Source organism: Engystomops pustulosus, chromosome 2 (assembly GCF_040894005.1).
Source record: "Engystomops pustulosus chromosome 2, aEngPut4.maternal, whole genome shotgun sequence".
In the NCBI taxonomy this organism is placed as follows: domain Eukaryota; kingdom Metazoa; phylum Chordata; class Amphibia; order Anura; family Leptodactylidae; genus Engystomops; species Engystomops pustulosus.
The window spans coordinates 91,225,052-91,237,271 of NC_092412.1; positions in this window are offsets into that span (position 1 = coordinate 91,225,052).

Consider the following 12,220-nt stretch of genomic DNA (forward strand, 5'->3'; position numbering starts at 1 on the left):
TGTCATAGAGCGATGACATGTTCCTTATGTGGACCCCAACAGACCCCTCGTTTTCATGATCTGTGGGGGTCACATCACTGAAACCCCCACACATCAGCAGGTTAAGCCCTGTCCTATGGATAGGTCCTAACTTGTATTTGTGGGAAAACCCCTTTAACCCCTTAACGCCCTGCGCCGTAGCTCTACGACGCAGAGGTATAAGGAGTGTATGAAGAGGGCTCACAGGCTGAGTCCTCTTCATACAAGGTGGGGGGTTTTGCATGGTGCAGAAAACCCCCACCGCTAATAACCGCGGTCGGTCATTGTCGCCGGCAAAGTCGCCGGTGGCGTTTAAAAGAAGGCGGTGCGCGGGCGCCGCCATCTTTTCTACGATCGCCGTGCCCCCAAACGTCATCGGGGTGAGGCGATCGGTTGTCGTGGTAGCCTCGGGTCTTTTGACACAAGGCTACATGGCTTCTGCAGATTCATTACAATGAGCCAGAAGTATTGCAGTATATGGTAGAAGCGATCTGACCATCTAGGGTTAATGTACCCTAGATGGTCTAAGAAATAGTGAAAAAAAAAGAAAAAAAAAAGTTTAAAAAATAAAAAAATTTATGAAATATTAAAAGTTCAAATCACCACCCTTTCCCTAGAACTGATATAAAACATAATAAACAGTAAAAATCACAAACATATTAGGTATCGCCGCGTCCCAAAATTCCCGATCTATCAAAATATAAAAACGGTTACGGGCGGCGGTGACCTCCGGGGCGGGAAATGGGGCCCAAATGTCCGAAATGCGACTTTAACACCTTTTTACATCACATAAAAAATGAAATAAAAAATGATCAAAATGTCGCAGAGACCTCAAAATGGTAGCAATGAAAACGTCGCCTCATTTCGCGAAAAATGACCCCTCCCCCAGCTTCCTGCACCAAAGTATGAAAAAGTTATTAGCGTCAGAAGATGGCAAAATTTTTTTTTTCTTTTTTGTACACATTCGTTTAATTTTTGAAAATGTATTAAAGCACAATAAAACCTGTATAAATTTGGTATCACCGCGATCGCACCGAACCAAAGAATAAAGTAGGCGTGTTATTTTGAGTGCAGAGTCAAAATCGTAAAAACTGAGCCCACAAGAACGTGATGCACGTGCGGTTTTTTTTCAATTTTTCCACATTTGGATTTTTTTGCAGCTTCGCAGTACACGGCATGTTAAAATAAATAACATTACGGGAAAGTAAAATTTGTTACGCACAAAATAAGCCCTCATACAGGTCTGTACACGTAAAAATGAAAAAGTTATGGATTTTTGAAGTTGGAGAGCGAGAAATGAGAGGAAAAACCCTGCGTCCTTAAGGGGTTAAGGGATTAAGTATATGGTACAATAAAAACAGAATAGAAGGGCACTGGGGGGATTAGGGATGGGGGCAGGGGGTCTATGGGGGAAAGTGAAGTGTTTAACCCTTTAGCTGCTGCCTGCAGTCACTGTAGAGTACCTGTTATCACACTGCAGCAGCTGCACACACTCGGCTCTGCTTCATCAGACGAACTTCAGTGAGGAGCAGGAGGAGGTGGGGGCAGGATGATGGGATGATGTAGCAGTGCTGGAGAGCTCCTGCCTGCACGGAGGCTGATCCCCTGGGGCTGCTGTGCAGGGGCAGTGCAGAGAATATGACACTCTGCACTGCTCCATCCATCCATCCATGTGCCTGCATCCTGTGCAGAGTGGCAGCCTGAGGACAGGGAGGGCTCTGCCTCCCAGGGGAGGGGATGGGGGAGGTGCCGGCTCTGCAGCAGACAGCCCGGGAGCTGGAGAGGAGGAGGACGCTGCACCCCGCCCCCTGGCTTCTCTGTATCCTGAGCAGGACGGAGGCGGGACTCGGGGGCGGGACAAGACGGAAAAATCCGTGACAGCGCAGTGCTCCTTCTGGCTGGAAGTTCCAGATCTTTCTCAGAGGATACAGGACAAAAGGCCTCCAGACAGCAGCATACTGCTGCTCTCTGCTACCAGAGGATAATCTCCCTCCATCAGGCTTGCTGCAGTTCTGCACCTATACAGAGTCTGCCCTAAGATTGCTGCCAAAGCAGCTCCTATCTTCTTTAGCCCCAAGTTCCTGATGCTCTGTAGTGTGCATGTTGGGATTGGTGGTGATGTGTGCATGAGATGCTCTGCGTGGTGTATGCTAGAGTGGTAGCAGTGAGGTGCTGGGGAGATGCTCTGTAGGGTGTATGCTGAAGTGGGGCCAGGGATGTGCGGCTGAGGTGCTCTCCAATATGTATGCTGCAGTGGTGATGGTGATGTATGGGTGAGATGTTGTGCAGGGTGTATGCTGTTGGTGATGTGAAGGCGTTCGTCAGAAGGATTCAACTTGGAATCCTAACATAATTACCATGGGGTTCTGGAAGAAAGACTTGAAGGTATATACAGTAACAATATAAAGGTTTTGGTAGGATTTCTTTGAGCTCACTCAGCAGCCTTTGTAAAGTATTAGAATACCTGAGGTCGTGTAAGAAAGGGAAACCTGAAAGATGCTGCTGAAACCCAGGACCGCACTTGAGGAGCTGTGGGGCCATTGAAATCGGCATATCTCAAGTATGATTAACTCAATTGAATATGGTAAGTTCACTGATCTCTTTGAATCTGTCTTACCTGTGTCTTTGGTCGCTTATTTAGTTTGTTTCCACATCCGCGCCAACTCACAGGCCACGCCTGAGTGGCGGGTCTCGTACTCCAAAGTTTAATAAATTGTTTGTAGTGTCATTGGCAACTTAGGTCATTCTACTGACTGATTAGTGCTGCAGCGGTTGAAATATTGAGGTACTGGGGGTCATTTACTAAGGGCCCAAATCGTGTTTTTCCATCGCTTTACCCGAATATTTCCAATTTGCGCCGATCTGTATATGGGAGCTGTATATAATTGAATTGGGGGGGGGGGGTTAATAACGAGACCTTTAATTTATATGAGAGCAGGGCTTTATAAAAATAATTAAATATATATTAGTGGGAGATTTGGCCCAGTAGAGACCGTGGTAGCGGGGTGCTGTGATGCAGTTCAAGACAGTGACACCAAGGTACAGTCCAAAACAGGTCTAGCCTGTGTTTATTTCAGCAGGAACAAAATAAACAGCCTTTACATTCAGGCATCAAAAACAAAATAATATCCTACCCGTCAGGGTGCTAACTAAACAATGGTTCTCTGACTCACCACTAACAAAAACACTTTTGCTGCTCCAGGCACAGAGGTCAAGGCTGCGTGCTCTCCAGCCTCCTTCCAGAGAGACCACACTCTCAGCTCTGCTGAGCGGCTTTATGAGGCTGATTGGGCTGTTCCCACCACCTGTGTCCAAGGTGCTGGACAACACAACCTCAGCACTAAGGCCTCGCATAACAGCAAAACCTAGGGAAAACATACCACCCATCCACAGTCAACCCCTTCAGTGTCTCACAATATATATATATATATATATATATATATATATATATATATATATATATATATAATATATTCATTAGGGGTGCTATATATTTACATTGGTCAGAGTAGCACGGAACATAAAATCATATGTAACATAATAACAGGGTGGGATGTATTAGTTATAGGATACAATAGATTACTTTGTATCATGTAGACCAAATGATGGGTGGTCTGTATTAATAAATTGAGGGTGTTGTATATTGATTGGTGCTGTACATGCTATCATTCCAGTAGAATATTTATATATATGGAGAGTGTGGTCAGTTGTGTTGTGAGGGGTATATATCATTTAGGAGCACAGTGTTGTTATCCAGGAGACTTTATACTGTAAGTGACTTTGGTATTTTTAGGGATGCCGGGTGGAGATGTGCTGCACGGAGCTAAAGATATCCGGCTGTGAATTCAGCAGTAATACGTCATGAATGGAAGAACCCGGAATAAAGTTCTACTGATGGAAGAGATTGTCATCCATAAGGTACTAGACGCCACCAATGTCTCTCAGAACCTGTAGTCAGTCACACAGTTTTCAGCATTTACTGAACAGGGTGCAGGGGGGGGGGGGCAGCAATTTAATATTCATCTCAGGCAGCAAATATATGTTAGAATCGGCCCTGGTTAGAGAGGAATAGTATCGAAGTGGCACGTGGGGGAAGCACCAGACTCCTGATAATTCGTCATGAGAGGTCATGAGGTTGTGATTTCACAACCTCACAGAGCTGCATGCTGAGGTAAGACAGGGGTGGCAGCATTCCAGCCCTAAGCTTACAGCACATTGTTGTACTGTGTTTTTAGACCCAAGGTCAATGGGGAGACTATGAGTTCCCCCCCAGCAGCAGTGAAGAGAAAGATTAGAGAAAACTCTTTATAAAGCCAATTGTATTTACTCAAGTTATAAGTCATTAGAGTTGATAACCAGTAACATTAGAAACTATTTAGTCTATTTGTGAGAATTTCATTTGTTTTACTTAGTGGGCATTGTGTTTTATTGTTTTCTCTTATTAGTCCTGTGGAGTTATATTCCTGAGGACATATATTCAGTAGTTAATTTGAGATATTCATATACACAGGTTTAGGGACATTTCCAGGTTGATTTCCAGAAGTTGAACTCCATTGCCCCAAAAAGAAAGTGTATCCATTGAGATTGAGGATTCTCTGTTTACAGAAGTAGAATCTCATGATTTTAGAGCAAGTAGTTGCAACTAGTGTCTAGAACACACACACTCTTACTGGCTCAAATGCTGTACTTTTTGTATTTTTGCATCTACATTTTTATTTGTCTTCACACATAAGTAATACATGTGGAAAGTCTTGGCACCAGGTGGCCAGGTTTCTTCAGACGTACATACAGTAGTTATATGCTCAAAAAGTAGAGCAGAGTTCCAAATGTTCTGTTTTTAATTTGTTGAGGACCTTTTATTTGTTTTAAACTTGTCCCTTTTGTGGTTTCTATCCCAGAGAGCTTGTACAACTTCAAAATCAAGGTTCTATTATCTTGAAGGGGTATTCTCATCTGGACATTCAAATTCAGATTCATTAATCTGATATATATAAACATTTCTTCAATTAGATGTTATTAAAATTTTTTTACCTGTGTGAAGATAATTTCTTATAAATGTAGTGATATGGTCCCTTAGAAACAAGACTTAGATACGACCACCTCTGCTGGAGTGATTGCACAAAGAAACAAAAGGTTTTTGTATATAAAATGTCTGGGAGTTACTGCTTGGACCACAGCCGTCCTGCGGTAATGATTGCTGAAGCTAGGTGGTCAGGCAGGGCTCAATAGCGCATGTCTGGCCACCGCTGCCAGAGTGTGAGGTGGTCGTATACGAGGAAGCTCCCGTTTCTAAGGGACAACATGACTACATTTATCAGAAATTATCTTCACACAGGAACATTTTTTTAAAATAACTTCTAATTGAAGAAATGTTTACATATGGCAAATGAATTAAATTAAATGTAAATGCCCAGATGTGAATACCCCTTTAATGTATAACCAGTGATTTTCCCTAGTGAAATGTATGTCTACTTGATACTTTATTCTAGAGAAAGTTTAGAGCTCAAGTTTGTGGAAGCCCGTGGAACATTCCAGTATATTGTTTATGTTTAAAAGCAATGTCTTATGATTGAAGAAATTGCTCAAAAATTCTATACACAGAAAAAGATAATTTCAAAAAGACCAGTCAGCCAAGGTCAACAGCATTAAGAATTATTGGCTCTAAGCCAAGGACAGCAAAGGAAAAAAGATAAAATGCTTAATAATGTTAACAATGTCTTCTTTTTTTTTGAGCAATGTCTTTTATATGTATCCAGTTGACTTACTGCCTTTGGAGGAAAGGGGGAGAAAATCCAGGTATTTGATTTCCACCCATTTTTTCCTTTCACGGAAGGCCATGATTATGTGGCCCATAAGGCCCAGGAGACGATACAGCAAGAAAATGCCATTCTGATCTGTTGACAATGTACTCTGCTTATCAAGAACTTTACAACCTATTGCGACAAAGGTAACACATGGTTATACCCACCAGTTTAAAACATCCAGATGCTCCAGTATTTGGTGTAGTGGCCTCTGTGCTACAGACTGTGTAGGTGCCACCCTGGCATACCCAAGACATTTTGTACCTTTCCTTTATGTTGTACCTTATGTTTTGGAGCACTTTGTTTTATGTTCCGGTTGGCCAAAAGCCAGAACAAAAACCCCTGTCATAGAGGTCTACAGGTATGAGTGATCAGAAGTGCTCAAAGGTACCCACTTCTCAAGATAACAAGATAAGTTAAGCTTTAGGGATAGATTAGGCAGTTCACATCCCACACCATCCACAAAGTAGCAGGAAGCTTGAGAGGTTGATTAGGACTCTGAAACTAAAGATTCCAAAGGCAATGGTGGAGAGCGGAAAGCCATGGATCGAGAGCCTACCAATAGCCATTAGCCTTTCCAGTAAGATATAGGCCAGTAAAAAGACAGGACTGAGTCTTTATGAGATTTATATTGGTTTGGTTCCTAGATTAGAATGTTGTTATTCACAATATTCAGACTACATGATAAACTTACACATACAATGTACTAAAGTATGTTTTTGAGTTTTCTCTTCCGTTCTAGATAATCTTTTATTATCTCACTAGCTTCAACCTGGAGATTGGTTGGTGATAAAGAGACATATGAAGAAAAGATATGACCCCGAAATTTGATGATGCTTTCAAGGTTCGGTTGACAACAAGCACCTCAGTAAAGCTAGAAGGAAGACCTAAAAGGGGTTGTGTCACCATAGCACATGACTGTAATTGGGTCCAATGCATTCTGACAAGTACTTTCACCATTTACACTTATTACAAAATATGTAGACTTACTGAGATAACTCCTTTTGTCCTGGTTGCTGGCGCCCTCCCACTTACACCAACGATAGTCTATGCTCCCACTACCACCCATATATACACAGATATACCCACTGACACCAATGAGTGTGTATATATATATTTATTATTACCCACTGACACCAATGACATATAAATATATACACTCACCGGCCACTTTATTAGGTATGCTAGTAACGGGTTGGACCCCCTTTGCCTTCAGAACTGCCTCAATTCTTCGTGGCATAGATTCAAGGTGCTGGAAGCATTCCTCAGAGATTTTGGTCCATATTGACATGATGGCATCACACAGTTGATTCCAGCTTTATGACATGGCGCATTATCCTGCTGAAAGTAGCCATCAGATGTTGGGTACATTGTGGTCATAAAGGGATGGACATGGTCAGCAACAATACTCAGGTAGGCTGTGGCGTTGCAACGATGCTCAGTTGGTACCAAGGGGCCCAAAGACTGCCAAGAAAATATTCCCCACACCATGACACCACCACCACCAGCCTGAACAGTTGATACAAGGCAGGATGGATCCATGCTTTCATGTTGTTGATGCCAAATTCTGACCCTACCATCCAAATGTCGCAGCAGAAATCGAGACTCATCAGACCAGACGGTTTTCCAATCTTCTACTGTCCAATTTCGATGAGCTTGTGCAAATTGTAGCCTCAGTTTCCTGTTCTTAGCTGAAAGGAGTGGCACCCGGTGTGGTCTTCTGCTGCTGTAGCCCATCTGCCTCAAAGTTTGACGTACTGTGCGTTCAGAGATGCTCTTCTGCCTACCTTGGTTATAATGTGTGGCGATTTGAGTCACTGTTGCCTTTCTATTCAAAATAAATAATGTAATCTTGATAGAATAAATGTTTTTAATTTTTCAGATTACTGTTAGTAGTATTCTGGTACTGGATATTCTAGAATTAAATTAAAAAAATGGTAAGTTATTTTATAAACCAAAGTTTTTTTTTATGAACCTTTATTATAATACAATGTATTGTGTTTTATAGGATTACAACAATTCGTCCAGTTCATCGAAAGAACATAATGACGTTGCGAGTGTAAATGTAGCTTCAATACTTATCATTAGCCGGGTAAGATGCTTTGTCCTTTTGTTTCCTAACATAATCACACTCGTCTTTTAGACAACATATACCTTCAAACGTAGCTTGTTGACACCACCTTTGAAGGACATTTGCTGTTGGTGTTGCACCGTGGGCAGCGGTCAATAACATGTGCAGCAGCAGTAAAATAACATTATTCATTCATCATATAAATGTTATGCGCTACTTTGTATTATACTAAGGCACATGTGTCAATAACCGCCCACAATAAGTAGTTTTTTTTCAATAAATACATTTATTTTTTGTCGTTCTGTAGGACTCGATCCCGTCCCATCTTGAATTTGTTGCAACTATTGGTGAAAATCAAGAGATTATGGTTGAAACAAATTATGACATCATTGCCTGTTACGTTGAAGACGATTTTGGCCTACAAGTTAGTATAATCACTACAAGCAGTCCCAGGGTTACATAAGTTTGTATTTGAATAGATTTGAATTAGTATGTACGTTAGGTCGAAACAGTATATTTTATCGTAGATCGACACCTAACACATTTTTACACCTGTGCCAATTGTAGATTCCCAAATTTTTGCTGTAATTGGACCAAGGATTAGCAACAAAGCTTCATTACATAAACCTTACAGCTGATCATTGCAGACTGGGAATATTGTCAAATCCAGAGAGCTTCACCAGAGGTCAGAGTTACTGGTGACTTGCTGATGATTTTGTTATTGTAGGATATTTGCCTTTATGATAGAGATATCGGGCTAGCTATGTACTGCAATGGGTTTACGGGCCATATATAGTATTGGAGGCGGGATGGCTATATATAATGGAGACATGGATGATGATATTCGACTTTACGGCTAACACATGGGGAGGCGTTGACCATTGCAATTCCAAGACTTTGAATATTTTTTATGTAAAAAATTTGGCTGTGTTTACAATTATAAGACATATCATTCTGACTTGCATACAAATTCAACTGATGAAACAAACTGTAGAAGTGGTTTTGTACATAAGATGTATAATGCCTATATATAAAATACAATAAAGAAGGATATTAATATATTTCAGTTTCAAAATATAAACATAATTTTAAAATGTTAAATTTTAATACATGAATACTTTTTACTTGTTGTAGGTTCTTTTTGATGAGGGTGTTCCACCAGTAATTGAACAAGCTAGAACCAGATCATCACCGGAATTAATGGAGACACAGCACCCACATGGTATCTCCCAAGAGGATTTTTCTACTGCGGTAAATATCTTGGCAGACTATTTTCATTTTTTTTCTCCTAAACTGCAAGTTTCTATTAATATTATCCTTTTGTTGTTATTGTTACAGATGGATAATCTAATTGAGACATGAAATTATCTGGAAAAACATCAACATTGAGCTGTTTTCCAGTCAACCCCAGGATCAGTGAGATTCCTCAATATGTTGTATTTTATGATACAGAAGAGGAGGATAGAACAACAAACACATCTTGGTGTACCTGCCAACTAATATAGAGTCGATATGTTGGCAAGAAATAAAGAACATAGATCCCTATTTAGAATCCTTTACTTGCATCATTCAACATGATCTTTTTAACATCTACTGTAAAAGACCAGACACTACCACCATAAATGTTCGTTTAGCCGGTCAGTTTATGCGTCCACCAACCCAAAAAATATTTCACAGGTAATGTAAGATATAGTTGACATTGACCAATGGCATGACAAAAGTCAAAACAATTGTTCCACATAATCAATTCATACATGTCTGCATGATTTTGTGCTATGGAAAGATTTCAATAATTTTTCTAACAATGTGTGTATGTTCATGTTATGTCATGCAAATTAAACTCATTATTAGTAACCATAATAATCAGAGCAATTTTTATAATAACGGCTTTCAGCGGCATGTCCAGCATATCAACATGGACAGTTTTTAAATCATTGTATGTCTACAATGAATCTTTCCATTGCAAGATATCCAAAAGAGATAATGAAAAACTGTATGAATTGATTGATACATTTTCAAGTAATGCTTTTATTACTATGTCTTGCACTATGTCCAAAAAGTTTATTAATATTGATTTATTTTTGGCAGATGTATTCGCAAAACATGCTATAGAGCGTTTACTACTTGGATCCATGGTTATCTGGGTGTTGGTAACAGAAGGCCAATCCCATCCTGTGTTTTCAAAAATGTGAGAGATGCCTGCCTACCCAGACCTGGATGACCAGTATGTTGGTTTTCAACCGTGTGTTGATGACCCTGCCGAATTTTTTGCTTTACAATAAAATTAATGTAAAAAACTTTACATCACATTTAAAACCAAACGTTCATTGGTTCTCCGTTGTTTGTTTCAACAATGTTACAATTTATTAATAATATTTCATAAAAATGTAAGACTATTTATGTTATAAGTTATTTAATAAAGATTTATATTTTGCATCTAAAATAGTGTACTATATATTTGTGTTTTTCCTGCTAGTATTGTGCTTTTTCAATTGAAGTATAAGTTATGTGTGTCTATTAGAGATTTTAATCTCTCACTAAAAACAGTCCTTCATGTTGTAAGTTGACTTTAAAATTAACTCTTTTTTGCTCATAAATGGTTATCTTGTTCAAAATGGCCGCTGTAAAGGAATATATAAATAACAGTACTACTTACTGATAATGCTGACTATAGTAAAATATTGAAATAAAATACAACATGCTATATGATTGGTTAGTAAAAACTATCAACTTTTAATTAAACATTGTAACAAATGGTTAAAACTGTCACATAGATTGCAATAAAACATACTTTAATTTACAATATTATAGATTAAAATGGTCTTCAGAACATCTAAATCAAGTCAGGCGATGTCTCTTGATCTCTTCCTTGTTCGGACGCTCTTGATTTTCCAGATTTGGAGGCAAAGTGGGAGTTCTGGAAGTCCATTCAGTAGATACTTCTCCTTTCACCAGTCTTAAAACATTGATGGATAATTCTTCCAAGTAATCTACATTGACCTTTTCGTAAACATCCCTTACGAACCAACGTGATTTACCCTTTGGTATTACCATGGTGGTTCTTTTTGTACCTTGTGGTTCAGAATTTTTTTTTTCAAATCGCACAACTGCTTGTGGGCGACCCACATTGTAGTTGTGTGTCAGAGCAGCCAATTTTGTTCATGCCTCCAATGAATCAATACCAAAGTGAATGCGTTTTGATCGGTATTTTAGTGCTAGACTATGGAAATTTTCAAGTTTTCCGGTGTGGCAATTATGAACAAGATGTGGTATTTCTTTTATCAGTTGTTCTTGTTTTACAATTCTCTCAAGATTGTTGTGTGGTGGTAGCCCTTTTTTTTTTACCACAATAAATCACGGTCATCATCTTCCAAAGGGTCATGACTGCATTTGCTTTACAAATCACCTTCCCATTCTTGAGTGTTGGCTACAAGGTGAAGTATCGAAAACCATTTCTCTTGTAGCATTCTTGGATTTCGTTCACAATTCTGTACATACCACCAGAAATGTAATATAATTTTATCAATCCAAGGCACTAATTCCTAATTCCACATTCTCAATTTACTTGCTGCTGAAAGTTTTTTTTTTTTTGAGACTTTGCATAGTGCCAAATGTCAAATTGATGGTTTATCCATGGGTAATCCTCTTTCAGTTTTTTTCTAATACCCACATGGCGATCTGAAGCAAACATACAGATGAGGAACCCATTATCAATTAGTCTGTTGAGGCAAATCTCAAAGCCATGTTTCTCCATAGCCACTGACGATGTGCATTGTGAACGTTGGACAACTTCAAAATCCAAGATCTGTAGTTTGCACTATGTCCAGGGCTGTCGCATTGTCCATCGCCGGCTACACACACCTTTGTTACCAATGTTGTCCTTATTTTTTTTTTTTGTTTTCTCTCCATGCCATATCGATGGCAGGGAATAAAAAATGAGATTGGTATCTATAGTAAGAGGTGCTCGATATTCCCACCATTCCAAATATGTTGAATAACTTGCAGACTTTTTGAAAATTTAATCCGCTAAATAATATGGAACATGCTAGAAGAATATTTCCTGCAGCATAGTTTCCAATTTTAGTCTGGGATTCCATTATCAGAAATTTATGGCCTATTAAACATTGACCAGTTATACGTAAAAAAAGAACCTTGAAAAGATTTTTTAAAACATTTAACTGTGCTTTTACAATTTGGGTCAAATTGGCAGGTAACCTTGAGAATTAAATTGTCCAAACAGTTTTCAAAATTATGATTTTTCTATCCTTTACAATTTCCTTGTCTGTTTCAAAACTAACAGTGGATGATGGGTTTTCAGGAAACATTGTAA